This window comes from Myotis nattereri, assembly GCF_964212035.1.
Source record: "Myotis nattereri genome assembly, chromosome: 12".
NCBI classification, from domain to species: Eukaryota; Metazoa; Chordata; class Mammalia; order Chiroptera; family Vespertilionidae; genus Myotis; species Myotis nattereri.
Genome location: NC_138087.1, coordinates 18,047,110 through 18,053,607, shown reverse-complemented (window position 1 = coordinate 18,053,607; position 6,498 = coordinate 18,047,110). Strand labels below are relative to the sequence as shown.

General features: G+C 33.4%; 1 pseudogene across 1 annotated transcript; it reads left to right on the top strand.

The window, feature by feature from the left end:
* Positions 1-2,292: 2,292 nt before the first annotated feature.
* LOC308528440 (acyl-protein thioesterase 1-like) lies at positions 2,293-2,940 on the top strand (annotated as a pseudogene). The gene has a single exon. The product of its transcript is annotated as an acyl-protein thioesterase 1-like (transcript).
* The last annotated feature ends 3,558 nt before the right edge of the window (positions 2,941-6,498 follow it).

Below are 6,498 nucleotides of genomic sequence, written 5' to 3'. Positions count from 1 at the left end.
AATTAATGGGAGAGAAATTTTAATTCTTCAGAGAAAAGTCCATGACTACATGGAAATACTTTCCACTAAGTAAGTCAGTGCTACTAAATAAGTCATTACCATGATTTAAGAAATGATTTCACTTATTTCTCTTGGTTTAATAGATATATCCTAAAGCTGCCATCCTGAAGATTTATTTTACTGGTCTACAAGTCCTAGGGACCTCTAATTTTCCTTACTCTGATACTGTATATTTAAAGCCTTAAACCATGTGCATCCTTTATTTGATACCACTAAATATCAACTTTTCACCCTATGCAACCATAAGATCTAAGCAGAAAGCAACACAATGAAACCTGGAAAAATAACCTGAATTTACCATGCTAGTAACTAAAACAGGGAGAAGGAAAATGCAAAACAAAACGAAAACAATGAAAGGAGAGTTCCTGAGTATATATTAGCAAGACTTATGTTAGTTAAATATGTTATCTCTTTTAATCTTATAATTTAGAATGTTTTATTATGTCCTACTATATCCAAAACATGACAGAGATTTTAAAAATCTAGAGCTGATATTCCAATCCAAGTTCAGTTTTTACTCTTATCTCTAAATCCTCAATAATCAAAACAACCAAATTCTAAGCAAAACAAAATGAAAGATAACTGATTAAAAAAATGTAAAACCCATTCATGTAATTTACATACAACATAAAGAGATCCTGATATTATTTTTACCTCTTTGCAAAGTTTGTGTTGGTTTGAAATGTAAAATGAAAGGTTTAATCTGATGAACAAACATATCCCTTCCAAAACAGAGATCTGAAGTTATTTCTCAGATATATAAATTATACAAGAGCTGTATAACAAGAGATGATTAGGGTTCAGTAGCTAGCCATACAATTTGAATTCAAAGAGGATGGCAAAAATGTCATGAGATAGATAAATTGAGCAATTCAAATGTCAGTTCAGTATCATATCGGAAAGCTCACCAATTGCAGCCTTGGGAATGATATGAACTCCTGTGTTCTGAAATTTCCTTATGTGCTTAATAATTAAAAGAATTTTTTTACTATAGTTACTCTTGCTCCAAATATATACCCAACATATAAAACAAAGACTCCTTGACCACTCATAATTCACTGACCTATGCCTTTAAGCATTCTGGCCTCATCAAAAACATTCTCCAAACCAATGAGTTAGCAAAAATTAACCCTGAAGTTCTGAAGATAAACAAAAGGACGGGACTCCTGGATCTTCGAAGAACTCATGCTGCAACCTATCTTTGCTCAGCGTCAGTGAAAATTATTGCAACATGAATATCATGTTAATTACTCTATAATATTGAGTCTAAATTGTATCTCTACTACCATGCCAGTCAATTTCAAATCTAGTTTGGATGACAAAAAAAAAAAAAAAAGGCTTTTGTTTACACATGAAACAATGGCTAGGATCTTGTCGCTGATCTAATCTAATCACTTCAAGCTTAAAGGTCAGGAGGTCCTGACAGCCTTAGAGTCAGAAACACTTACATTAAAAATTCATACACTCAAGTCAAATACCTATTACTTTTTTTGACCCTGAAAAGTTAAATAAATAAGGTCATAAAGAATTAAAGAAAACATAGTAGTGAAAACCATGCTGTCATTTTTAATATGCCTGACACAGAAGCTGTTATTAGGTTCTGAAATTCTATTCGCTTTATTTTAGAACCTAATTAATTAAAATTCATAAGTATCCCTCACTGTCCTTTGTTACTATAGTTAATACAAATCTTAAAGTGGAATTCATGTTTGATTAAGAGCTTAAATCTATATTATTTTAACTTATTCAAAATCAAATGGAGAACTAAGAAAAAAATTATCTAAATAAAGCAAACAAAAACAAAGTTTTGTAGCCCCTGTATGTCATGAATGCTATGTTAAAAAAGGTGTTTTCAACTCAAATTTTACAGAGGATACATTCAGTTCTTGGTTTGAGAGGTTTAAAACGAGGCATGGGACTTAGGCTAATGGAGTACTGTGGTAGGCAGAATAATGACCCCTCCAAAGATGTGCACATTTTGAACTTTTGGAACCTGTGAATATGTCATGTTACATGGCAAGTGGGAATGGCAGTTGCAGTTGGAATTAAGGTTACTGATAAAATGACCTTCCAATAGGAGAATTCCCTGCTCCAGTGGAATCACAAGGGTCCCTTGCAGGAAAGAGGGAAGCAGGACACTCAATGTCAGTGATGAAGCATGAGAAAGGCTCCGCTGGCCACCGCCCTTGCTGGCTTTGAAGGTGGAAGGGCACTCTGAATGAAGGAATTGGGATGTCTGTAAAGGCTGGAAAAGGAAAGGAGATACTGTTTCTGTTTCTGACATGCGCTGTCAGTCCCTCCATGGTGCCCTGGGCCAGGAAGGCCTCTGCTGCAGGCATTTTCCTTCATGGATTGGTAGATGCAGGGCACAGATGGGCAGGAGCCTTTGCAGGTATCAGAAGTTCATATATCAAATACATCGCTCTGTGTGCACCAGATATGCCTGCAACGTTACATATGAACATGGCTCTGTCTCCTTGGTTTGATATTGTTGGTCTGTCACCAGATTCACAGGACAATGAACCTGGAATTACACCAGCAGCAGAAAATGTAACAGCTTTAATAGAAATAGAGGTGAGCAATGGCATTTCTACAAACAGAGTGGGTTTTCTAAAGGAAGAGCTTTAATCTTTATACACTGCTCTTAACACAGCAAAAACTGGCAGGTGTCACCGACTCAGTTGCTGGCTTCCCCTGTGGCTTCAATTCTCAGGGTCCCATCAGTGGAGTTAATAGAGCTATTCTTCAGGGTCATGGAGATCTCAACTCCTTAGCTCCCCTAGTGTCTGGTTCTCTTCCTGAAGAAAAGTTAAAACATTGGTGAATCTGGCCATTGTAACCTTTCGAACCTATGAAAGCGTGACACACAGCTCTTGTTAACAGGAAATGATGGATATCAAGCAATTCATTGATAACCTCCCAGCCCCGGTTGATGGACATCACTAAAGGGGCTTGTGTAGAAGCACACACCAGCATTATTGCAGTGGAGTATAGGCCTTGTGCTGTGCCCGATACTGAAATTTGTAATGTTTGCAGCATTTAAATGTTTTTGCAAATGTATACCAATGACAGACTGAATAATATCTCCTCATGGGAAATTTATGATCTATGAAGTTTGTATACATGTTTTGTAGGTATATCACCCAGAATAGACTAGTATTAAAATAGCTGAAGCAGCTAGCTTCTTTTTTCCAAATATATTTCAGCAAAAAAAATAAAATACGCAACCAGATTTTCTATTACATCATTTGAAAATTGTTAGTATGCTTAGTGAAAACTTCTTCAGGTATAAGTGAGCAGATAAGATAGGAATGATTTATGAATGTTCTGACTTGGTCTATGGACTTATTCCAAAATTACTTGATCACCATACAGTATCTGTATTTTTATCTATATTTACATATACTTAATTATTATAAGACATAAAAATGAGAGATTATTACATCATTCCTAATAATAGGGATACTATTTCAAGAGTCAATAAAAAGTATTATTGATCTCTTCAATTACTGGCCCTTTTATTTTGAGGACCAGGCTTTTCTTTCCCAGTTATAAGTTATCAACATCCTTTTTCCTCTCTAGAAAAATAATATGTTCTTTTTTCTTTTTTATCCTCATAACAGACCAAATACTGCCTGTTTTCCCTAGACATCTGCTATCAATATACTGAAGTTTGACTTTTTGAGTCACAGACATTATGGTATTCAAAACGTTTTATATTTATGTAAAGAAACCAAAGATCACTCCAAACACCCTACATTACTTATTTCTTAACCTATATGTTAATCCAAAGTTGGACCTATATAGTTATTAGAATCAGCAGTCCAAGTAGGGAATAATTCTGTGGTTGCATTTTTCTGTAAATAACTGAAAATAATTAGGCTATAGACTAGTGTGTTCTGGAATGTTTAAGACTGATCTTAAAAACTTTATTGCTGAGGCAATTTGCTGTAAGATGATTCTCCTTGTAGCATAGAGTTTTAGTTTACTTATTTTGTACATATGTTTAAAATCAACTACTACAGGAAATACACTGGCACAGACATGTATATACCAATACAGAGGCAGTGCCATCAAGGTACTGAAAGTCAGAGTAATTTCATAAGGATATAAACTAGACTATTATTTTAGAAAATCTTTCTTAGCATTGTAAATGCCGATATGGAGTACAGAATCTCTTCACAGAGTGTACAATAAAGGCAGGGGGCAGGGGGAAGAAAGAACTTTTAAAAAGTGAATTTTCCTAAAAAGTGGACCTTTTAAAAATCCAGAACATGATAAGGATGGACATCAACATTGCTTTTATTTAATTTAATTCAGTGAGTCATAGCACAGTGAAAGGGGAAGAATATTAGATTTGTTAATAATATGTTATTCATAGGCACTATTATTACTACATAAAGACATCAAAAGAATCTATACAAATTTTTGAGAAAATAAGAGAGTTTAACAATGTGCCTGAATGTATGGCTTATATACTAAATTAAAATAAATGCTATCCACCAGGAAGGAACAGTTAAAGAATGCAATCATCATCATCACTATTTTCATCATAATCATCACTTATATTGTTATCAAATGTAAAGTTCTTAGGAAATTTATAACAAAAGCTACGTAAAAGGTTTACAGAATAATATAAAATTTTATTGAAATATGTAAAAGGAGATTCAAATAATGAAAGAGATATATCATTTGCATAGACAATAAGATCTTCAAATTTAGGTACAGATTCAATATACTAGCGATAAAATTCTAATACACGTTTTTAGAAGTTCACAAGTTAACTCTGAAATTTATTTGAGGGGGGAAAAAAGTAACCCAAAAAGAGCTTCATGCAAATGATTCCATTCATATAGAAATATGTATATAGTAAAAAAAAAAAATTCAGAACAGTCACTGCCTCATGGAGGAATGCAAAAGTCAACTGACAGGAACCATGAATGAACTTTCTGAAGTAGTAGTGATGTTCTTCTATACATTGATAGCCTTTTGTGTTATACAAGATATATACATATGTCAAAATTCATGAAATGCTATGCAACATTTGTGCGTTTCACTGAATGCGTATTTTGCCTATAAAAGATTACTTAAGCAGATTTTAACTTTAATTATATTGCGTGCTGAAGTGTTTTGTGTTAAAGAGTACTGACAGCCTCAACTTATTTTGAATGCATAAAAAATAAGATAAATTCATAAATGAATATCGGTAGATACAATGGAGACGGCTATGATAAAGCAAATATTAAAAAAAAAAAACCCAAGGGTACCCAGGCCAAGTGGTTCAGTTGGTAGGAGCATTGTCCTGTAGACCAAAAGATTACGGGTTCAATTCCCAGTCAGGCACATACCTAGGTTGTGGGTTCAAGCCCTGTCAGGGCACATTCAGGAAGCAACTGATCGATGTTTCTCACAATGATGCTTCTCTCTCTCTCTCTCTCTCTCTCTCTCTCTCTCTCTCTCTCTCTTTCCCTTTCTCTCTATAAAAATCAATAAAATATGTCCTCAGATGAGGATTATAAATAAATAAATAAATAAATAAATAAATAAATAAATAAGGGCTAGTATGTTGATCACAAAGTACTCTTATATAAAACTTATTCCAATGTAATTGGTGCAATCACTTTGGAATATAATATAGTAGAGTGATGTAACATTAAAACAAAGATCCTGCAATTAGACAATTTTCTAGAGGTATAAAGGCACTAATGGATGAGAAATCATAAAGGCAGAAATCATAGATGAGATTCAACATAGTTCATAATAGCAAAATAATTGGAAGAAGCTCAAGTCTCAAAAAAAGACTAAAACATTTTTGTTATATTTGCATAATAGCATTTTTATAACCATAAAAATAAACATGTAACACATGGATAAATTTAGGAATACATTGATCAAAAATATTGTCAACAGAAACTACATAAGTAAAAGAAGCAAAATAAGCAGCATATTTTAGGGAGACTTTTGAATACGATAAAAGTATATCTTTATAAGGGAGATTAATAACTCTAAACTTTGAAACAGTTACTCCTGATCATGACTCAGAAAAATGGGATACTGAAGAGCACCTAGATGATGAAGCAGTGTTTGTTATATAGCAGTTCTTAAACTGGGTGATGAGTTTACAGGTATCAGTTTTACTATTATGGTTCATATCTTACATATGTATTAAATATATGCATGTATGTGTCAAATATTAAAAATTAAAATGTAAATTACAACTACCTATAATAAATATGTATTTTAATAATTAAGAATGGAAAGTCCATAAAAGAGATGAAGAGCTTAATATCTGGGAACCACCACCTCCCCATGAAGAAATTTCTACATAGGCTGCTTTCCACATATGTGACTGCCATTGCACATGTGTTTAGTACATCACAGAAGTATTTCATTTCACCTTCTCAATTTATCTTTACAACTGTGGAGGTGCTATTATTT